This window comes from Centrocercus urophasianus, unplaced genomic scaffold (genome assembly GCF_019232065.1).
Source record: "Centrocercus urophasianus isolate 14NV4802_14NV808 unplaced genomic scaffold, USGS_Curo_1.0 seq_20, whole genome shotgun sequence".
In the NCBI taxonomy this organism is placed as follows: Eukaryota; Metazoa; Chordata; class Aves; order Galliformes; family Phasianidae; genus Centrocercus; species Centrocercus urophasianus.
The window spans coordinates 2,402,080-2,426,457 of record NW_024884756.1 but is presented as its reverse complement, the minus strand read 5'-3'; the positions used below and the strand labels follow the sequence as shown (position 1 = coordinate 2,426,457).

Here is a 24,378-nt window from a genome sequence, read left to right as displayed (position 1 = left end):
AAGGGGAAAGAAGAAAAGAGAGGCCACACAGATCCTTCACATTTGTCTCACAACCACACTTGTGAGCATCTATCCTGTAGTAACCATTCAACTCATGCATAAATAAAACACTTATGAGCATCTACCCTGTAGTAGCCATTCAACTCTTGCCTAAATAAAACAAGCTATCAAGTACAAATCCAGTTCTTCTCACTCAGTTCTTGATTCTACCTCTACTGCAAGTCTGGATCTCAGAACAGCACAGGAAGCTCATCAAAACGCCATAATTACTTGTTCCCAAATTGAGGTGTTTTCAAAACCACCTTTCCCTTTCTATTGCCTATAAGTATAAGCAAGTCGGGAAGAAAATATAAATCCTTGGGAGAAAAACTGCACTTTGGATGAGCCATTTTTCAAGGCTGTTCCAGAGAAATGAAACCTCGGACTGAACTGTTGTGGTTCAGGTCATAGCACGATACATCTTAACCCTCCAATTAAACACACACCAAAAATCATTCAGAAAGTCCCTGGCAAAACCAGAGAGAAAGTCTACATTTCTTGAACATCTTGAATAAGTCCTTCTCAACCAGTTTTACTTCCCTTGGAGTCAGCTGCTCTCAGTGTTACTGCTTCTGCAGTGGTTAGCTTTTGGCTATCTCCACTGAATTCAAGAATTTCCAAAGCAGAACCACGAAGCAATGAGCAGAACGCTGACAGATTTCTATCTGAACACAAAAATCACTCAAATTCCAAGAAATGCTATTCTACACACATGACTAATGCTACATTTTATCACTTTTCTCTTATTTTTTTTTTTTTCTTTTCAAACTGTTTTGTTTCTTTGCCTCCAATCAAGCTCCTGCCGCTGAAGACAATGGAAAGAATGGTTCAAAGTTGCTGGAGGAAAACCTGCATGGGGACAAGTTGTCTGAGCACTCACAGAAATCTACAGCACATACAAATGCATGCATACATGCGGAAAATAAAAGAAACATGATGCCATTTGGCTGCCTTTCTAGATTTCCCTTCTTCGCTGAAGATCAGAGCTGGCCGAAAGGGTCAAGGTAAAAGTTGCTCTTGAAGAGGTACAAATAGAAAGGCAGGCACAAATAGTGGTTCAGGAATAATTTTCTTCATAGATGGAGTGAACAATTCTTGCAAATAGAAGTGATTTACTGCTTTGAGTCATTTATTAGCTGGTAAGTGACAGGGCTTTTTTCTGAGCTATAAAGTTTATCGTTGCAGTAAGCAACTGCAGGGCATAGCATACAGAGGTGGCCCTTTGATAAGGGCACAAACCCTCCTGAGGGGTAGTAAAGAGCCCAAAGACAAGAGGGTGGATGTTGGGTTGACCACCATAGCAGCTCACATCTTTATAAACCACATGCATGAAACCACCAGGTCAAGGCCCTTGCATCTTAGCTGAGGAAGTATACACAGATTATGCATGCCAGATACCCAGTCCATTACACTTCTGCTTTGCCTTAAAATACTACTGCAGTGATGCATGGAAATTTCCCACCTTGCAGAGCCCCCAGCCACCTGTCAAGACAGAGGATGCTGTGGCACATGGCTCTGCTCTGCCTGGCTGCAACCCTGTACAGAGATGCATTAAGAACACAAAGCAAAGGGAGACTGCAACAAGGGTTTCTAGTGACAGATATGACTCACCAAAACCTGGCTTCACGCTAGTGGCTGGTATTAATAAACCAATCTCCTGAGGCATGTGCCTGGCAGTCCCTTCTTAGTGCCCTGGATTAATTGCCACTTGGTTCTGCCTCAGTCCTATTGGTGCATTGCCACTCTTTAACACAGGCCTCCAAAGGACAGCAGCACTGACAAGGCACAGTGTTGACGAGGCTGTTGGAGAAAAGCTGCTTTTCTTCCCCTTAATGAATATCCCAAGTCAGAAGGGATTCCATGGGATCACCGAGTCCAACACAGCACCACTCAAACCCAAAGCCTATTGCTGAGAACGGTGTCCCAATGCTCCCTGAGCTCCAGTATCAGGGCTGTGCCCACTGCCTTGGGAGCTGCTCCATGCCCACCATTCCTTGCCTCCATCTGAGCCTCCTGATGCAGCTCTGTGAGGTCACTCCATCAGTCTCCTCATCACAGAAAGGTCCAACAAGAGGACATGGCTTCCAGACTACAGAGACATCATAAGACTCATCACGTTGATGGGCAGATAGCCATAATGAGCTCCTGAAAGCTTGTGTTCAGCCTCAGTCCTGTAAGAAGGAAGACCAAAGGGAGCAGAACCTCAGAGATCAGGGCTGTCCTGAGGTAGGACATACACACTTGGCCCAAAGCACGCTCAAGACAACCGCTCTGATTTCTCCTTGAACGCATTAAAGTACAGAGCGGAAATATCTGGAGTTCAGCTGGGACGACACACAGCACAGCTGGGGACCCTAGAGAAATCTGAGGCTTTATGAACTTCTTCGAACACTTCCTTCTTTTCTGCCTTTTTTGCCCGCCAGTTCTATTTCTTTTTTTCCTAAGAAGTGCTTCTTTTCCCAGGGAGAGATATGAAGTTCTTGATTTAATAACCGTGGTGAGGGCTGCACTTTATAAGTAAATAGAGAGATGTGTGGTCACAGAAATAGGAAAAACCACGGGAAAAATACCTCCTCTCACTCTTCACGGTAGAGAATTGATCTTTAAAACCAAACTTTGCCTTCAAATACAATATTCCCCCAAATTTGCAAGCATCTAGGCACACAGCACTCTGCAGCCAGCAGAGAGAGAAGTGAGTCAGTTTGTCTGAAGATGGGTTGAAGGGACATGTATTTGAGCCAGATTCTTTCCCTGGGGAGGCAAACCCCACTTTGCACTTTTTTACATTTTGTCCCAATGTTACAATAATTTCCAAGCGACTTTTGCCTCTTTTTTTTTGCAATGTGCCCAGTGTCTCTGGGAGCCTTCTGGAAGAAAGGGCCTCAATCAGTGTAGACCATGAGTCAGTTGGAGGGAAGGGAGGCTCCATTGGAGCTGGGGATGCAGTTGGTTTGCACTTCTGTTCCTGAGTCTCAAAGAGCCACGGGCACAGAAATCTGTGCAGGAGCTGGAAATGGTGACCAGTTAGGTCCCCAGCCAAACCAGGATAAGATTTTTGCTCCATGAGTCTGATGACCACATCCAATAGCCAAGGGAGAAATTAAACAGGAATATCACTGATGATAGCCATGGAAACTGCTAGCAGAAGGCACAGAGCCAAAGAAAGGAGAGAGTTCCCACAGAGCATACACCATGTGCTATCTTCCTGTCAGCAACTATTTACTGGATATTCAACAGGCTGCGGCCAGGTTTTCCAATACACCCCTTCTCATCCCACAAGAACACTACAAGCTTCTCTTAATTCAGCCTCCCTAGGTAGAAATTGTAAGTTTAGGCTGCAAGGTAACAGTGGGCTTGAGGTTTTAGGGCACTTAGAATACATTTTACAAGGCTGATTGCCCACATGGTTGACATAGTGTCCATGTCAAGGTATTTCAATAACATCCAGCTTTTTCAAACAAAACCAAGTAACCCACCTTTTACTAAGGCATGTTTTTTTTCCTGCTAAAGCTGTCCCATTTTGATAGAGACCTGATAAAACAGAGAAGTGTCTTCTGCAAGGTCACTTCCAGACATTGGCAATGGGCAGGAGCAGCAGGCAGCATTACAGCTGTGCTCTGGGCTTGTGGCTATATGAAAGCACCTTTGCCAAGAGGTGAGCACATCTCTCCATCGCTGCTGGTGGCCCTTGCTCTGATGAGAAGCTCAAAGTTATTGAGCAACGAGAGATGGAGAAACAAACCACGAGGCTGGACGTGCCATCAGAAATAAAGTTTTCAGCTGCACTCAGCTTTCTTACCTCTGGTTTTCTGCTCTGTAAGAGTAGCAACAGTAAACACTTCCCACAGCATGGTGCATTAAGGGGAAATGTGGTCTTTGCTGTCGGGTTCAGATAGCTTGCCTTGCATGTAGCTACCCTCATCAGCCAAGGCAGACAGGCATCTTGGTGGTGCCGACCTGAAACTTGGACAGAAATACAGCTGGTGAAAACCTGGCAGAAGCAGGAAGCCCAGCCCAGTGGGTCAATTCCTGCCTGCTACCAAATATACAGGGCAGACATCCCAAAAGGCAGGCAACAGCTCCTCCAGAGAGGAACCTCACATGTGGGACTCCCGTATCAAATATGTGGGGCACAAGTATTCTGTCAGACACAAAATGTTCTGCACGCTGGAGTGATCCCAGTTAAGTGAAAGGGTGGGTGGAAAGTCAGCTAAAAGCACAGGGCCATGTGCAGATGAAAGTGATATCACTGATCTCTCTCTGGGAAAAAGGACAACAAAAAAAACCCAGCAGATTGTAAAACCAGAGGTTCCTTAGCTAAAGATAGCCTTGGTCTGCTGCTATCCAGGGCAAGCCTCTGCAAATCACCAGCAGCTCCTCCACAGCCAGGTACATACAAGCCTAAAGCATCAACTACTACATCAACCTATCACTTCCCTCTGCTTGTTTCAGCTCAGAGGGAACATCTCCTGGAGGTGCCATCTCCCCCCCTGGCTGGAGCAGCGCATTCAAGCTTGGGCACTGTGACAGATTTCTTAGGAGCTCATGGGTACTTGAGACAAATCTCACCCCGACTACAGGGAGATGTGAAAATAAATGTACATTAAGCTAGGAAGACCTTCACAGGGAGACCCAAGTGGCTTCATTTCCTGAGAAAGGCTCAGACTTCAAAGCCTGGAGAACACTCACAGAAAGTTTCCTATGCCAGTTAACAAGCAGGGAGTAGGAAATGCTTCCCCTAAGATACATCCAGCTGGGTTTTAATTTTTTTCCATGGAATGGCTCCTGCCCACTGCGCCGATCTCAGTGCCAGCAATGATTAGTACTGTCCTATCCTCTGTATTTCACTGTAAGTTATGGCTCTCCTGAGATACAGTAAGGGTGTATTAAAGATGTGGAATCTAAAATTCAGAAGTTCAGAAACAAAAAGACTTTGGGGACCAAACAGAAACACTGAAAATAGAAGTTCCGCGAGCCAACACAAACTCAATTTCTTGTTCCATATCCCTCCCATGCTTCTCTGCAACACTGAATGTGGGGGTCGAAGAAAGTCATTCATAAATTTGTGCAGGACTAAGCAAATTTGTTCTGTTTGGGAAAACAACAGAGCATTATCAAGAAAGCCAAACCGTTACTTTTGAACAATTTTTTTGGAACAATTTAGTGCCAATTTCCAGCCAATACTTTGATATTCCATTCGTGCATCTGCATTACCCTAAAAATCAGCAGATACACACAGAAATCCTCATCCACCCAACCCTTTCCCCAGGCTATATGCCCACTTGCTGGCCCTTGCCCCTGAAACCAGAGCTGTCCCTCTGCAAGAGCAGCTTGGAGATTTCCAACAGGCTAAGCAAATCACATCCTCCCACCCCTTGACCAATGATGCAGCACCAGAGACATGATGGAGAGCTACACAGACAAGGAAGTTCGCTGCTTACTTTGTCTCCTGGGAAAAGCATGGGTGGGAGCACCACATTCTGCCCTCTTGCCACCAGCAACCTAGTCCTGGCCATTTTGGTCAGATCCACAGCCTGCTGCCCCAGGCCATGGCTTGCTTGATCACTAGCCATAGCATTATGCATTATTCGTGGGAGGTTTTGCCCACAAAAATCAAATCTGTGTTAATCTTCCTAACGTATAAACAGAAAGCTATTCTTTTTCTCTTTCCAGAGTGGGAGGAAATAAAGCGATTTGGGCAACTAGCATTGCAGTCTGGCTGAATTTAATCCTGAAGGATAATACATACTGAACATTATTGCCAATTGTTCAGCCATTTTGGTTATATGAGAATAGTCTTAAGCACAGCAAGTAGCATTGTTCTAATATAGCAAAAATTGCCTGACAAAAGCTTGATGTGGTTACGTTAGTGACATGACTGCAGACGTGACCACAGTGCTGGGGGAATCATTAAGTTGAGTTTGCATATATCAATAGCAAAATGTGGCCTTGGGGATGAGCTGCTTCTCTGAGACAGCAGAAGACAGGAGAAAAAGGAAGGTTACTTACTGCAGGTCAGGGGGGTGTGGAAGCCAGCTGTAGGTGTTTTAAAGCCGTGTCCTCTTTTCCACTGGAGATGTTACCTCCCTGGTAGGTATTGCCCAATCCTCCAGCTGTGCCTCCAAAGTTTTCCTACTGGTAGAGGAGGTGAAGCTCTCACCAACTGCTTCCAGAACATCTCACTTCACCACGAGGCTACAGAGGGAATTAAATACCTTGGATTGCATTCAGAAGTTTTGCAGGAACCTTTAGAAACATTAAAACAAAAAAGAGTCCAGGCCTTACATATAGACTGACAAATTCCCCTCTGCTATGAATCCACAAGTGCCATACAGCACACCTGCGTGCTCTCTCAAAAGACTATCAGGTGAAAACAGATAGACTTGAGAAAGAACTTTGAGTTCTTTTAAATATGCTGAGTTTTTCTGCTGCTCAGACAAGAGGGTTTGTGTCACCGCCGCCTTCTCCAACACTGTACAACTCAAGTTCTCACTGGGTGGAAAGCATAAACTATGATATCTCACATTATAAATTGTTCCGTTACCAAAACGCTAACGTCGTGGAATCATTCAGGTTGGAAAAGACCTCTAAGACCCCCAATCCAACCCCAGCCCATCCCCACCATGCCCACTGCCCACTTCCCCCCCTCAGCGCCGCATCCCCATGGCCCTTGAACACCTCCAGGGATGGACTGGCTGTCACAGATCTCAAGGCCACTAAGAGGTTAAGTATGCTGGTTTGGGGTTTACTTCTTTTGATAGAAAATAAAGAAATACCAGCTGACCCTGGATAGATTTGGAAGCAGCAGAAAGATGTGGATCTTTGTGTAATCCATTAGATTTGTGTAATCCATTAGAACAAAGCAGCTCTTTCTGGTTCAAAGTGCATCCTCCAAAGTGAAAACCAGGCTTTTCATCAGCTTAAATTCTTCTTGGCTCTGACTAGGAGCTCCAAAGAGACTGAAACCTTATTTACTCCTGTCACTTGACCTCTTGTTTCTCCTGAGTTTCATTAACAGCATCCTGCTTGGATGAATTTGCTTTGAACAGCACATCAAAAATATTCATAGTGTAGGATTTAGAACTATATTTGGTTACAGGAACTTGTAACAAGAAACTTTTTTTCTTATTTCCCTAGAAAGCTCAAAGAATGCTGAAAGCTACTTAATGAATGGAACCAGCCTAACTCCAACACATGATAGGTGAGGTCTGAATAAAGCAGACCCCTGGCAAGCTGTGTGCTGTCCTAACAGGCTGTTTTCAGCCTGAGTAACTGCAATGTGACTAAGGGCTAAACCACGTTTTTCAGCCTGTAAACAAACTTAAAGGTGAATCCTAAGATCTCTTACAGTAACATTTTCTGTAGCACTCGATTTGCATCTAAAACGTCTAGAAAAAGCCAAGCCATCACAGAGTTTAAGCATCAGCCTGAAAGGTCCCCCGACTCCTGGATTTCCGTGGGAATCTGGAATTTAAACTGGGAAAGCCTAAGGCAGATTTCCTGGAATAAAGGAGTAGCTATTTAAAAGGCAATTAGAACACTTTGAAATCAGTAAACCCAAACAAATCACGCTGCAGGACAGTCTGTCTCCAATCACCATACATATAAATCTGTCCTGAAGCGTTAGCTGTGCTGTGATCTACTGAATAACACACCCTCATTACTAACATAGGACCAAGGCACACTCCAGGGCAGGCAGAAGTGGCAGCTTCAGCTTCAAGCCAGACTCCACTGCAGCAGATCTCTGCTCTGGCACACCATGAGTATCCAGGCATTGCAGTCTGGCAGTCCTGTCCTCCCTGCTTTACCCAGTTTCACCCAGGTGGACTAAAGAAGTTTGCTGGAGGGGGAAGTCAGGCAATCCTTTGGATGAGCTGAAGTGCTGGTCATGCATGTGATACAAAGATGCACTCCTCTACCTCAGTAGGACCATCCATGAGACAACCATCTCTTCAAGCATTTTGTCTCAGGTTTGATTTTAAGCCTAGAATAGTTCTGGCATGCTGCTGCCTCTGAGCAAAACTGAAGGTGGTGCACATATTCATCATCTCTTGGGATAGCCTTCTGAAAATACAAATACCTGGTGTAGGGAACCTGCTTTGGCAGGGGGGTTGGACTCGATGATCTCTGGAGGTCCCTTCCAACCCCTACAATTCTGTGATTCTGTGAATTCTGGATAGCATGGAGCAGTTGAGAAAATCTTATACAGGATCATATCGATTCACCTCCTGTGATGCTACAGGTGAAGACACCACAAGTTTCCAAAGGGAGGACAACTTCTGTTTCCTCAGTGCCACAATCTTTATATATCATGACAGAGGAGTTGCTACTAAAAGAGCTTTCCAGGTCATGTCATTATAAAACACTGGAATCTATGGAAACCTGCAGCAAGATGGAATGGGAAACTCAACTGGCACCTACTGGGGGCTCTGGTGCTATAATGTGGGAGTGCTGAGGCAGCTTTGTCTCTGTACAACTTTTGGAAAACAGTTCTCTCCTTTCCCACATCCCCCATATATAAGACAGTAGGATTAACAGAATCACACTTCATTGTTTTACATAATTACATTAGGACGGGGCTCTTTTTGCTCTATTCAGTGCTCAGCCTCAAGGAGTGTTGAAGCTCCATAGTGCCATAATAATCCAGATGCATCCAATAACTGGCATATGGGTGGTAATGTTAAATTACTGCAGGTTCTTGAGTAGCAGATTAAGCAGATCTTGCAATAGGCAGTGATGCATTGGAACAGGTTGCCCAAGGAGGCTGTGGATGCCCCATCCCTGCAGGCATTCAAGGCCAGGCTGGATGTGGCTCTGGGCAGCCTGGGCTGCTGGTTGGTGACCTGCACACAGCAGGGGTTAGAAGGAGATGATCATGTGGTCCTTTTCAACTCAGGCCATTCTAGGATTCCATGATAGACCAGCTGAGCTAGGGATGACGTATTCCATGGAGTATAAGGGTCTTGCTTCCTGTCTGGAGGCAAACTCTCGCTAAGCTCTGGAACACTTCTCAAAGGGACAGTGTGCATGTCACAAAGCAAGAGTCATTCCGCTGGCCTTGAGCCAGGTTTGCAGAGTACAAATTAAATCCAAGGCAAACCTTCGAGCACTTTGTGGAAAGGTTCCCACTGGCTCCATCAAGCTTTCATTGGAGTTTTCGAGCTGCAGCCAAAAACATTGCTTTCCCCAGGTCAGAGATGGGTTTGAGCAACAAGGTAACGCCTCTGTTACCCCCCGGCTGCAGGCAGAGGAAGTCCTAACCTTATTGGAGAGATACAGGAAGATACCCCAGCATGGCACGCAAGAAAACAGTCATGCAGATGGTATGCTGTTTTTGCCTTTGTCGTGCAAACACAAAGCATCTCCCCAAGTGCTTGACAGCTGGAAACAGCTGCACAGCTTCCTAAGGCTAAAGTGCTGGGAACCACTTCACTGTAATACTTCATAAAATACTACACCCTGGTCAGCTTTCTTGCACATGTATATAGATCTGTTTGCTCTACACGTTCTACACTGCAGAAATATTTTCTATTTCCTGGCACTCCTGGAAAACATTAAATGACCTCAGAGCATGACAGGCCAGATGCTCTTGCCCCGCTTGAGGGGAAAGAAAAAAAAACAAGAAAAAGCACCCAAATCTGTAACACCTGTTCCAAGTCATATGTCCAGCTCTGCCAGGGAGAGCCCAGCGGTCCAGAGGGACCCAGCTGCTCAGTGTGCACACAGACTGGCTTCAGGGACCTCCCTCTCCAAGCAGAGACTGCCCTGTGTTTTTTGCAAACGTACCTGGCTAACTGGTGCTGCGCAGCAATGCATGTCCAACGTACATTGGAGGAGCTCCCCTCAAGCTCAAGCGATGGCTTTGCGTGAAGTCCTACCCCATTTAACTGCTGGAGAACTGAGACAGAAAGGAGTTTAAAAGAGCCTCGTGGAAAAATCTCTGGCAGAGTGATGACTTGGATTGGCTGCCCAGACCTTTGTGCTATCTCTCTGCCTGACCCCCAGCACAACTCCTGCACTGGAGGCTGTCAAGAGAAGGATGCCAATAACACTGGGAAAACGTTTTCCTGCTGGAGAAGAAGAAAATAAAGGGTGGGGTAAGATGAGACTGACTATGAGGGATTTGGGGATTATTATTATTATTATAATCACTGTGGAGCTTCAGACTTTTTTTTGGTCTCTCTCCATTTTGAGCTTTGCAGATAGAAGAGAACTACAGCTATCACCTCTGAAAGTTTTCCCTGGCACTTCGGTTGCTGCTCTGCCTCTGACCCCTCTTGGAAGCAGAGCTGGGAAGAGAGGAGCCTGCAGCTGCATGCAGCCTCAGCCTGGCCAGGCATCTCCCCTTGCTGCTAACAGCACCCACCTGAAAGCAGGAACTTCCACAACTGCCAGGAGCCTTTGAGACCAACAGATCTGTAATTCTGGAGCTCAAGAGGATGACTAAAAATAAATAAGTAAATAAATAACTTAAGGGACCCTGTGTTTTCTTAGGTACTTTCTCCTGAAGGAGATTTGGGGTCTCAGCTTTCCCTGGGTCTCGAGGACAGGTCTTGGGAAGCTGAGTGCCTCTCTCTGTAAAAAAGGTAGGGGACCTGACCACAAAGGGTAGGGTGACTTTTAGTACAAATAGCTGGACTAGTTTCCTCTGCAAACAGTAAGCTCTCTAGGAGCAAAGATCTCTTTGCATTGTTCAGGTAAGACTGGGAGGGCTGGGTGCTATCTCTACATAAATACATAAAGGAATTTTACAGCAGAGCTAAGGCAGAGTCCTGCCAGATAGCAATGCCTGTCAGTTTCTGGTCGTTAGGATTAACATCAAGGCCTTGCTGCAGAGCTCTTTCACCTCAGGGACGTAACACGCATTCAGTCATCTCCCAGTAGCCACCCCCAGTTCTCCCAACAGCTGCACAGACAATAAAATACCCATAACCATGAGTCAAACAGCAATAATGGTTCAAAGTTTGATTTCCGATGTCATCTGGGGCTTTTTCTCAAGCCTGCTGACTGCCTGGGACTCTTCCCACCGACCTAAAAGGTCAGGGATTGGGCAAACACAACTAGTCAGGGACTGCATCCCTACTAGCTGCTGACAGCCAGCTACTATGACTTGAGTTGATGCAGCAGCACTGTTCACACGGCTTTGCTGAGCCCCACTCCCCTGTGAAACAGGCTGCCTTTAGGGGAAGAGGTCTCCACTCATTCAAGCTGTTCCTTAATGTGCTTCCTGGGACAAGGCACAGATAAGACACCACCACCAAACACAACGGCACTGGCTCAGCCTGTTTGCTCACCTTGTCTCTGCAGGCTTCCAGTAGCCCTTCAAGCTCCTAGGGGCACTTGCCTCAGTAAAACCAGCTCCTTTCTCTGAGATGACGGTTCCCAAAAGCTGGAGCAGAGAGGTGATGTTTTATCAGCAGTCAATGCATCCCTCCTGCCCGCTGTTAGGGCCAAGATTTCATACACTTCTCCCAGGCTTTCCAGAGCTGTATTGCAGGAGGCTGCCTTGCTCGCCGCCTGCCCCAGGGTTAATGCCTGCTTCTTCTGGGCCACACTGCACAACCCTGTTCTCCACCACAGCATTAAGCTCTGGCAGGAGTTTAGGTTAAAAAGAACCTCAGAGAAGGTCATTTTGGTGTTGTTTTTCTTTTCGAATCCCAGTAGAAAAAAGCCCTCTCATGCTAATCCATCCCCAGACTTTTACCCTGATGATGCTTACCCACCCAGAAAGCAGACCGAGAGCAGATAAGCAGAAATGATAACACTGAGAAGTGTGATTCAAATGGCAGGGCTCACTGAGCTGGGGGATCTTGCATGGTAGGAACCACAGGCTGGCCAGCTCTTGGTTAGAGAAAAGCCTTCTTCTGGCAGTAACATTAAAGATGGTCCTCAGGAGGGGTGATTTCAGCTCCTGGCGCTGACATGGCCCTCCTGCCTGACTTGGCCAACTCAGCCTTTCCCCCTCTCTCCAATGGCAGCGACATTCCTTCTGCTCCATTTTGTCTATATATAAAGTTTTTTTGGAGGAAGGGTAGGATTAAGCACGTGCTTTCTGGGCTCTGTTGGACCATGGCTGTGATTTCCCAGATCTGCTGGGTACAGTCCCAAAGTCTGCCTCACTGGCAAACTGCAAGTGCCCCTTCAGCCCAAATAGGATCCTGGCCCTGCTGAGGTATTTTAAAGCCAATCAGTTATTACAGACACAGCTCTGCTATTAGCACATCATTAGCCAACATATCACAAATAGCTAAATAAATAAAAAGCTGCTTTATCCCAGGCCCTTCTCCAAGAGCCTGCTCTAACTGTTGACTAATCTGTATTCTTGTGATGTGCTTGCTTGTGTTTTTCTGGATTCAGTTTTCACCGCATGGAAAAACCTTGTTGTGTCAGAAAAATAAAATGCATTTTATTAACAAATTTATTAGGGAAGGTGGTTTTTTAAAATTTATTATTCAGAGACAGGATAAGCTTTCTAGCTACACAGGCTGAGCAGACCTGGAGAGCAGACTAAATTAGCATCATCCATCTAATGATTCAGAGCAGTATCATTAGATTAAAGGCTTTCCAGATGCCATGAAGGGCTGGGATCAGCTAAGAATCAAGGATATTTGGGATCATTCTCTCACCTGGGATGAAAACAAGACCCTTTCATGAACATTTCTGAGATGGTTACTATGAGCTTTACCTCATTTTCTCATCTGTGCTGCTCTGGTTTCACAGTCTCAAAACACCCCAGAGCAGCCAGAATGGAAGCAGTGTAACGTTTGGATGGGAGACCTGTTTCACTGCCAGCTTTCCCCACCTGCTTGTGGCATCTCCTCTTTCTGTCACATTGCAGCAGGATGTCAGAAGCCTTGGCCTCTTGTATCTTCATCCCACCTGGCGGTCTTGCTGAGGAGTGACCTTACACCAAAGAAGTCCTGCACATTTCTCTTTGGGAAGAAGACTTTGGTACAGTTTTCAACCAGTTGCTCTTACAGCTTCTCATCTCTCACTTCCACTTCAATGTTAAATACCCCATAGTTAATTTCAGCTCTGATTGACGAAGGAAAGCAAACTACATTCATTCTTTCTATATTCCTTTCTCTGCTCTGAGCAAGAAGCCAAAGCTTTAGGAGTTAGTATCTCTCCCTCTCATCTCCCTCATGCCCCAGGATTTGATGCACTCAGCCCACGAGGAGTGCTTGGTCTCTTACGCTATGTGCATGATGGTGTCCAGGTCTGTACACTGTGATTCCCAAGAAGAGCAAAGCCAAGTATTGCATCTCAGCTGCTGATATGCAATCAGTTCCCACCAGCTTTCCAGCACACATCCCCAAAGAGTGATTCAGGGCTTGACGGTTAATGCCAAAAGCAAATGGCTCAAGACAGACAGGAAAGAGAATGCAATTTCTTTTCAGCAAAGAGAATTCTCCGGAGACTGCTGAGATGAGGAGGAAAGAAGGCTCTACTGTGGTAAAAGAGGAACCCTTGATGTTAACACTGCTGCACTGTCTCCTTGCCCCTGTTTTCTGCAGGGCTATTTAACAGAGACTCAGGGTAAGTAACAGAAGTGAAGGCCCTCTGCTGGTTTTGCTAGCCTCCTATTTCTGCTTGCATCACCATAATCCCAAGATTGGTGCTTTCCCAGCACTTAAAGCCATGACCCTTGAGAGCCAGTGTATCTTGTGCTGTAAAACCAAACATCAACTGAAGAGCAGCTAAATTCCACTGATCAGAAGGGACATTAACAGTATTTATTTTCATTTACTGGCGATATCTAACCCCTTAAATAATATCAGATGGGCCGGCAACCTGACCTTGAATAACGTGCTGCTCAGACTGCCTATAAATAAGTTTTACCTTCCCTCTTTAACACGACAGCCACACATCATCAAGGGATTGGCCAGGGAAAGACAGACACGTGCCTGGGTATGAAGCAGCTGTGTTCCTGCTAATCTCATACTGTCAGAAGGGCCATGAAAAATACAGTAGCCACTGAGTTGCATTAGCCATGATTGGTGGCTGGGTGGTGCAGGAGCAGAGGACAGCAGCCAAATTCTTCATATCTCCTTACTCTTGGCTGAAAGGAACTCCAAAGAGATTATATCCTTAATGCTTCCCATAGATGTAAAATATGGCTATTTTTACCACACAGAGATGCAGAGCCAGGAGACGGACAGGGAGATGTAGCTGTGTTCTGCCTGCTTCAGCAGCTGCAGTCTTTGCAGTCGTACATTCAGGAAATGGAGAACTTAAAGTTGGCTTCAGTGGAGTTTCCAATAAAGCTTCAGTATCTTGCCAAGCCAGATGATGCAGAGGACACAGAACCATTCTAATTGACTGTACTTCTTTTTGAGGAGGTTGTAGTGAGGCAGGGGTCAGACTCTTCTCCCAGGCAACAGTGACAGGACAAGAGCTGGTGGCCTCAGGTTGTGTCAGGGGAGGGGTTCAGGTTAAATATTAGGAAGCATTTCTTCTCAGGAAGAGTGGTGAGACATTGGAACAGGCTGCCTGGGGAGGTGGTGGGGTCACCATTCCATGAGATGTTCCAGAACCATGAAGAGGCACTGAGGTCATGGTCAGGGGTTGGACTTGGGGATCTTAGAGGATTTTTCCAACCTGAACAATTCTATGACTGTGATTTTTCCAGTTGGGACTCAGGAATCAGACCCAAAAGCAGAGAAATGGAAGTCGCTTCTTTCTCTAAGAGCTGGGCTCAGCTAAACATGCCCAATGGCCCCCTGGCCTATCAAGCAGTAAAGGAGCTATTTCCTATGCCATCCAGACGATGCTGGGAAGTTTGGAAAAATGGTTCGTGACAACTGCTGATGGGGACAGAGAGAGAGATCACATTATCAGGATAGAAACTGCTTGTTCCTCATCATACACTGGAAGTGCTGAAGGCCCAGCTCACATCACAACGCCCAGCAGACAAGTGAAGCCACCAGAACACCATTTTGCAACATGGAACAAATTCCCAGTAAGGCAGCACAAATCAGTCTTTCCACAGACACTGTATACACTGTGAGTTGGGCAGGGTGACTGACTCAGCTGGGAGTAAAACCTTGGTCACTCAGTCATCTCTCTGCTGACCTGTTGTATGGGACCCAAATGCATTCCCACTTGATTTGACAGAAGTGAATGTAAATATAACAAAGCAATATTCCTTCCATTGCAGCTCAGGCAAGGCTGCAATAGAAATATACACCACAGAATACAAATCAGTTGCAACCTATGCTTTGTGGGATTTAAAGATATATAGCCATCATTATTTGGATTTATGCTTCTTTCCTATCCCAAGGCAGAGTTCAAATGCATTAGAGGTTTCCTCTGTTAGTGAAAGATTTCAGGAAGCATCTGACAGACCTGCAATGGCTACTGGCTGCTCAGTGAAATCCAGCTCTCTCAGGGGGATGCCTGCATGCCATTCAAACTCTTTGTATGCACAGAATAGATCAGAGCTTTCCAGGCAAGCAGCAGACTCATTGCTGCCTAAATATGCTGAAAAATCCTAGAGCAAACAGTAGCCACCCTAGGAAGGGAAAGCCCCATGTTGCTGGAGATCAGCTGGTCCAGCAAAGAAGGGATTACACAAACAGCCAAGAAATCCCCAGGAGAGATGTGGCCGGCATAGAATTTCTCACCATTATCAGACCTTAGAAGAGAAATGAGCAAGGTCCAGCTTCACACCATCATTTCACTGAACATCAGTTGCACAATGATGGTGCTCCGAGGCACGGTGGACAGCACATGTGGTTCTACCTGGAAACATTACCCCAATCCTGCTGTAGGATAGCCTCTCTCACAGTTTGGTGCCATGTTCTTCTTGTCTTCCACTCTTTGCTACTTGCCTCCACAGTCTTGGCACTGCCTGTCCTCCAGCTATAAACTCAGAAAATAAGGCCAGCAGGAACCACCACATTATCCTACCAAACACTGTTATTAATCCAATTATCCTTCACCACGACTATCTTTTGATATTATTCTAAAATCAACAAAGGGTGAAGAATCTACCATCTCGTGAAAAGCGCTGTACGTAGTCTGAAGAGTCAAAAATAAAGAACAGTAGGAATATTTTACTCCAGGTCTAAAACACTGTCTTCCCATGACATAAACACAGTTGCTTTAGAAGGTGGTAACAACCAATTCTGAGATCACAGATAGTCGCAGACCTAGATAAAGGCAGGGCAACTTGTCTTCTGAGCACCTAAGGGAAGAAGTGGGAGGCATGTCTGTATAAGGAGAGAGACAGAGCTTTAGGGGCACAGCTTGCTGAAGAGCTGGAGATTTCTAACCAAGGAAACTGTTTGTTTCTCTTGAGATCATAGCAACAGGACATTGTGTGCATGTTTGGTAAGTAAATCACGATTTTTTTTTTCCAAGGAATACCTCTCCAAATAATATAATCAATTTCTCCTCTTAATGGAGAAAAAAAAACAACCCCACACAATAGCACAAATCTGCCAGGCCAGGGGGACAGCACTATCCTCATCCAGCTTATGCTTATCCCCTATTTTTCCAAAAGCACTCTCCAGCTCTCATCCCAAGGCAGTTAGTCCCCTCATGCAAACAGATGAGCAGACTATTCAAGAGACACATAAATCAACAGATGAGGTGACCTAGCCAATCCTTGGAAACAGCACAGAACCAAGGTTTGCTTTCAGTTGCTTCCTCCAGGCCATCCACGGGGCTGCTGCTGGGTCCTGCTCTGCCTGTTTCTGACCTGCTTTCAGCTCAGATACGAGCCATCCTCCCACAGCAGCTTCACAGGTACTGCTTACCAGAAGATTCTAAGCTGGGGTCCTTGTTGCTTGTTACAGTCCAGCAATTCCCCCCTCAAGCCAAGGTTAATGAGGGGATTTGGGGATATTGGGAACTCTCCTCCAGTCATTAGCTGGCTTCAATTGCAGGCAGTGATCTTTGGAAGGCATCCCAGGTTGCTTCCCATCTTGTTAGGAAGTATTTGTTCTGTTTGAAGATCTCTTTTCCCTGCAGAGCACAACTGAAGACAGAAAGTTACACCACTGTTTATCTGATTTGCAAGAAGCTGAAACACTCCAAAACTGTGAGCTACTTGGATAATGCAGAAAACACAACCTTCTCCAATGCTAGCAGCAAAGTGAGAAAATAACTGCTCCAAGCAACTGTTTTGTGCTGCTAATTAGCTCCTACACTGACTAGCAATTCCAGCACTGATTCAGAGAAGAAACAGAAGCAGAGACTAACTGCAGATACAAAGATGAGCTGGTGTACACTGACACCATTTCATTACTGTCTGTCTCTAGTGATTACTGAGGATCTCATTCACCAGACCGAATGCAGTGGATGGCTTGCACATGCAGGGAACATGAGATATTGCTGGCAATCCTGAAGCACACAGATAGCAGAAAGCTTCCCAACATAAAGAATATAGTTACTATCCAACTAGGGTTACACTCCAGTACATTTGCTTGCATTCTCTCTTTTCCAGTTTCTTTTGGCCTTGCAAGCAGGAAGAAATAAATGTTGTAGCTATCACATTCCTTTTTCATCGCATCATTTCAAGTAATTCACTTCAAGGGCTTCCTTGGAAATACCTACAGGGGGGTAAATTCCCACCATGGACTAAGCAGCTGTGACCCTGCTGTCTGGGAAAATAGAATTAAATCACACTAATCAGAAACCTAAATCAACTTTATCTTTTTTTTTTCCTCCCTATTTAGCCCAGAAATATATTCTCTCCTAAGGGTATTTGTGATATCTAATACAAATTCTCAGGCAGAGATACAGTAGTAAAAAAGTATGTATGTACCTGGAGATGAATGGCCAACAGTGCTGCTGCTTCATGGAACAGTTTCTCCCAGAATAGTGCTCTCCTACCCAAGCAACACAGAAAGCACAATTATACTGATAAAAACATACTGATTATCACCTCAAGCAACGCAATGATCGAGCTGTAGCTGTCAGCACAGCTGTTTGATACTTTGTGATACACAGATATCACATCTAATCCTAACAGTTCCTGAACTAAAAATTGCTGGTTATCAGGAGACAAGGGGGAAGCATCAAATATACCAACCTGAGCTTTGGCTCGTGGTGTCCTCTCATAGCTGCTGCTGGAGACATCATGCTGGGCAAGTTATAACAGAGCAGGTATAACCAGATATCAGACACCAAAAACAGTGCTTAAAAACCATAATAAAGTTTCATAAAAGACAACTGTACCGAAGAGAAAGACTGGGGAATGGTAAATGATAAAGGCAAGTCATTAATACACCACATCATACACCATTCCATAAACTAACGGGTGGTTTAGCAGCAATAGAGATAGAGCCAGGGGGAAGCTCTTCACCCTGGGACAATGCACAACAGGTGGTGTCTCAGGTTTTATTACTATCAATTGATTATTGCCTTCCACTATCTAGAAGTAATTTAAAACAATGACGAGTCAGTGGCAAATGAGTCATTTGGGACTGCACAGCTGTGCTATTCTGCATCTGCCCCACCACGCTGATGTCTGTGAAAGGAGAGAGGGAAGTTTTCCTTAAATTCTCTACAGACTGCAGTTTTTCCAAAGTTGAAGACTACAACAAGATAAAGGAGAGTAGTAAAAAGATGAGGGTGCCTGGAAATCCACACTGAACATACAAACCTATTCTCATTGCACAGGGATTGCTCCCTAGTTTATTTGTATGATACCCACGATGGCTGCAATTCAATTGTGAGAGCACCAACAAGGCACTGAGAACTACACAGTTAACATTCACAACTGACAACCCATAAAGTGATTTAGTCTTAACACTTAAATTAAGCCTGGATGATAGAAAGCTTTACGTTAAGGTTTTCCAGATGCTTTTGTGACTTCATAAGCATAGCATGAAGTTACACATCCAGCTTCAGCTCTGAACATGGTGTTAAATTAAGGCTTTCAAGACAGCATCTACTTAAAGAAAATCCTGAAATATAAAACAAAGGTTTATTATTATTGTTATTTTCTGTTCTAAAACTTTGAGTTCTGAAAAGCCAGAAGACATTTCTCAGAAGAAAGCATTTTCTAGATGAAGATACTGACAAGGAGGACTCAAAATAAAAAGGAAGAAACATAATGGTTGCAGTTGCTTTGGAAAGCTAATTGTTGTTACTCCTTGTGCTCATTAACGCAGCAACTTGCCACAAACTCTAAAAATCTCATTCTTGCATTCAAATGGTTTTGAATTAAGTCGTTCTCACCTATGTGTCTTTTACTATCTATAGACAATCAGAGAAAATAAACATTGGAGCATTCAAAAGCATTTGCAGCAAGCAGAAATGCTGTGGACTCAGGTTGAACGGGCCAACTACAGTGTCATTCAAGATAAGTGGCTTTAGAAGGGGAAAGCAAAGCTCAGTTGTAAAGAACTTCAGTCTAAGACCCTTAAGTCTCATCTAAAGCTCGGCTCCAGGTGGATGTTCCAACCACCGTTTAAACAAACAGCATCACCCTGGCCTCTCCTCTGCCAGGTGCTTGAATGCCTGGTTAAACTGGAGGACGTTTTCATAGTGGAAACTTCTGCTGCTGCCCTGTCAACCAGCTGACAGCCCACCGAAAAGTTGTTCTGCCCCAGGTCTTTAAGGCATCTGTGCTCAGCACACTCACTGTGCTTCAGCTGGGGCCACCTGAAAGCTCAGCATTAGCACTAGACAACATCTAGAGACTGCAGGTACCTTTCTTTTTTTTGGCTGAAGGATCATCCTTGCTATTTAGTCTGCTCTTATTCAGCATTCCCACTGCCTGTGAAAGGCTAGGAAAGAAGCGTGTTGGCCCTTCCTGCAGCATTACTCACAGAGGCTCCTTGGTATCTGAGTCACGGCTGGTTTGGGACTCAGGCTTGTGTGCGATTAGTCACTGGAATTTGGTGGGAGGCTATATTTAATAACAGCCCTAGCTCTAGAGAAACAGGAAGCCAGGCAATCTTTAAGGACCGCAGATGCATTATAAACTCTTTCCAGAACCACCAGAAACGTAGCCAGCAAGAAAACAGTCAAATTAGCAAAAAAGCATGTATGTAGGCGGGCAGGCCATACTTCTGTACCCATTCCATAATGTGAGCTGAGCTTGTGCCAAGCATCACATCTCTGGGCCAGGATGTATAGCTCTGTCAGCGCGGAACATCTGCAAGAGACCCTACAAGCATAGGCATCCTCAATAGCTTTGGTGTAGACATACCATCATGAGACACAATGAGCAAGGTCCCACATAATGTGTGTGCTGTGCGTATGTGCTCCAGCTCCAAAACTGTAATTGCAGATGCTCCCGAGTTGGCAATTTGGAGTATTAAATGCAAAAGGCACAGAAATCAAGAACAAGCAAGGAGTGCGTTGTCAGGATGACTTTCTCCTTGATCATTAATACCAAATGGTTTTGCTAAAGAATCAAGGACCTTGCAATGAGCTCAACTATTGCCAAGTCTCTGCTTTGCTCTGGTTCCACCATCAGCTTCCCCCAAGTCAAAAAGATCAGGATTGTCTACTCATGATCCAGCTTTCCCATCTGAAAAAGAACAATAATGGTTATAACCTTTTTCTCCAGAGGCCACTGCAAAGACATAACTATTAATGCTTGTAGATGCTCAGAATGTGACAGAATGCCTTCAACCAACAGTTACTGCACTCGAAGCAATACTTCAGTACAGTCCAGAGGATTTGGAACTTTTAGACCTCAACAGAGATCTACATTGGCAGGGACACATCACAGTACCTTAACAGAACAGAAGAGACATCTCCCAGCCATTAACCTCACTCAACATCTTAAACAAATTTGAAATCTGTTTAGTCTGGAAACGATTATTCTGCTTATTCAGATGCATTTGATGTTTGGCCACACACGGCAAACGTGGCGCAGTTCCAACTAAGGAAAAGAGATCACTGTGGCATCACCAAATTGCATTACGTGGGACTGCATAATATATCCACACCGTAATTTAAATCCCACAGTCTAAACCGTGGAGCCCATGCTCTATGGTGGCTGAGATAAGCATGGCACACATCCCCCATTTCCAAATGCTGCAGTGTTTCATGATGTACAGGAAAGCAGATGTTTCTCATAGCCTGAACTCTTAAAGATTATTCTTACAAACTACCACGTACAGTTGAGTGGGACACTGCTGTTAGGATGGGTCAAAATGTTCCATTTGTCCCCACTCCAGTTGGAAACGTTTATTCTGACCAAAACAGATACAGATTTACTTTTACCCAAAGCAGTCAGACAATTAGAAGAAAATAAAAAGATATCAATTTGGGTTTGTTTTTTGTTTTCATTTACTGACTGTAGAGGTTTTCAAATAATACTTCTTAAAAGAACCGTGTTTGGGAAACAGACTGATCAAATGGTGCATTCTCCACTGGTATTTTTCTCTTTCAACACGTATGACTGCAATGTAAAACTGTGAACCCCACTGATCTATTTATCTTCATCCTTAATGGTGCAGTTACTTCCTCCTAGACAACTCTTCTTGTTACACAGACCAATTCCATCCAAGCTGCTTCACTCACTAGAATGTTGCCCAAGGTGACACAGTTTTACAGGCAGACCACAAGAATTCAACATAAGAAAGCTTTCAATGTGTAGAATGGGTTGATATTGGAAACTACAGCACAGCTGCCCTGCTCATCTTACACAATCAAGAAAGGGTGAAGGCCATTTGTTGAAGTATTGCCCCTTCTCAGAGGACACAGCCTGCACTCTCATCTCCCCCTCTGCTCACTTCAGAAGGTAGCAATCCCTCCAGTTAAGCCAAAAGGCATCGTAAGAATAAGCAAGCAGGAAGCCATTCCCAAACTATGATCCCTCTGCCTCCATCTTCCACCATGTCAGACACACATCCCCTGTTCCCTGCACTGCTCAAAAGCCCCAGCATGCATCTTAAACACGCATACACTGAAAGAGCAAGGTTAAGATCTCCCAGTCTCTTGGGCACAGAGAATATCAGTCTGAAGGGACAACATCTCCTCTGCAAAAGCCCCCCCTCCATCTTTGCAGGGGAGATGCTGCCATCTCCAGCAGGGCCTTTAGTGGAGACCCTGAGCAACAGAGGTAAATCCTTTGCTCTCAGGTTGCCTTATTGGGTCCAGCAAAGGACAAAGCCAGGCTGTTGGGGTCTGGGGCCTCTTCTGCTGCAGCTGCATCCAGACCCTTAAAAACAGCCTCTTCCTAAGCAGCCATGTGGGTGCACATGACATCAGATGCAAGAATTCTAAGGGTACAACATGAGAAGCATTGCAATCTGACCACTCCTTCTGAAGTGAGGCAGCTCCTGAACAGAAGGACTCGAGGATCTGTTTAGTGTTCAGCTTGTTGTCTATGCATTGCAATCTACTTTGCTGGTGAACACAGTACTCTACAAACACCAGCTCAACAACACGCAGGAAGAAGTTTTGCAGGTATTTGCAGAAGATGAACAGCTCTGGTGACACAGCACATACATGCTGGCTGAGAAGCACTTGAAGTACTATGCAACACACCAGACAGCAAGGGCACGAAGTCAGCAAATCTTATTTATTGCCATGTTTCCCCATATTTAGGGTGAATTTCCCATTGCTCCTATGCAGGTCCTTATGTAAGCCGTACCTGTGCCACACCAGATTGGTGCCCCATTCATTAGAGCAGCTGGTCCTTGCTTTCCCTAGACTAGGTGTTCATTTAGAGAAAACTGCAGCTGGATTGCAGAGAGCAATCAGAATGCTGCCCTGAGGGGCAATCTGCATAGGATGTAAGACATCAGTAATGCATCTGCCTTCCACGCTTCACCAAAGATGTAATTGCATCGTGTGAAAATCCCATTAAATGCATTCCTTGCTTTCCTCTGCAGTGACAGTGAGGAGGAAAGAACTGGCAGTGTCTCTGCTCCCAGCTGCACTCAAACTCCAGCTGAGTTTTTTTTTCCACAGCAATTCCCGGAAACATTTGCTGTGGAAGAAGCCAAGCCTTTTACTTCTTCCAACCCCAATTATGCTGTTTCTGCATCATCCATTTTCTACCAGCTGTCTGAGCTCATGGTCAGCATCAGATCAGAAACAATACTGAGAGCTGCAGGGCCTGCTGCTGAAGAAGTGAGTTAGATCTCAATGGATAACACTGTGCCTCCTCCACCCCAGGTACTTTGGCCTTGCCTTTCCTCTTCCCCAAACTGGCCCCTCTATGCCTTTCTCCTTTGAGTATCTCTTCCAGCCCACAGGCTGCTGCCAAGCAGCTCCAACCTGCCTGCAACCCACCAGCTTGGGAGAGAGCATCACCTCACTCTTGCACAGTCAGCACTGCACAGCATGACCTGTCCTTCCACAGCACCAGCAAGCAAAGAGGATTTGAACTCTTAGTCCTGCTGTTTCAAAATAGATGATAAACACCACAAACAAGGGGTCTAGGGTGACCTTGTAACTCAGACTGTGAGCTAGCAAGGACACAGGTGGACCCTTGTGAGATGTGGGCTCTCTTTTACACATTGCTACTTCCCTGTTGGGAGGGCTTAGGGAAAAAGCAGCTCCCCTCTAAGAGCTTCTCTATCCTCCTCCCTTTTACTGACATTTCTTACCTTTATCCTTCTGTTGCTCCCTGATGTAGAACCTGGTGTTCTCAAGAGCAAGATCTTCAGCAAGTTAAGAAGGCGCTGTGCTCCCAGCTCTTTCTATGGCAAACAAAACAGAGCCTTGCTCTTCAGGCAGTGCCATATCCAGCCAAAGGTACAAAAAGTTCTCTAGAACACACAGACCAGGCTTCACCAACTTACTGATTCACTGGGAAATAACACCAATTGCTTTGGATAAGGAGCTGAAGTTGCTGGGGAAGGACAAACAGCAGTGATGCTCTGCAAGGAGCTGTGACTTCCCAGCAGCAAAACACAGCAAAGCTGTGAGGGTCACTGCTCTCACATTGTTGGTTCAGTGCTCAGCACACCAGAGCCTTAATATTCAGCAAGGCAGACAAAGACAACAGGAAAGGCAAGCTGCTGGTTACAGGGCCCAAAAGCCGTCAAGGCAGACTAGTTCCTATCTCCCAGTTATTCACTTCCACTTGTTGAATGAAACCCTTAAGTGGCAAGTCATATTTTCCAGCTCTGTGAAAGTTTGTCTTAGCTAGCCAAAACCAAATAACAGCATGAATTATCTGTCTCCATTCCTGCACTCCTGAATTCCTTCTCCACAGCTTCTCACCAGGCCTGGTGCTAATCAGAGCAGGCTGAAATTCACCACATCTGTGCAAAATGGCAGGGGTGGACAGACACATGACAGGAGCTATTGCAAAACCAGCAGGTCTGAAAGAACTGACCCATCTGATGCTGACTGCTTCTTCAGGCACTTCCTTTGGAGGAACGATATGGTATTTATCTTTCTGTGAAGTCTAAC

General features: G+C 45.3%; 1 long non-coding RNA gene across 1 annotated transcript; it reads right to left on the bottom strand.

Annotated features, from left to right (window-relative positions):
- Nucleotides 1–3,844: 3,844 nt before the first annotated feature.
- Nucleotides 3,845–16,967, bottom strand: LOC122162156. The gene is made up of 3 exons (XR_006169436.1): nt 16,803–16,967; nt 6,049–6,285; nt 3,845–4,002 (listed from the first exon to the last, which is right to left on the bottom strand). It is a non-coding gene; the product is annotated as an uncharacterized LOC122162156 (long non-coding RNA).
- Between the last annotated feature and the right edge of the window lie 7,411 nt (nt 16,968–24,378).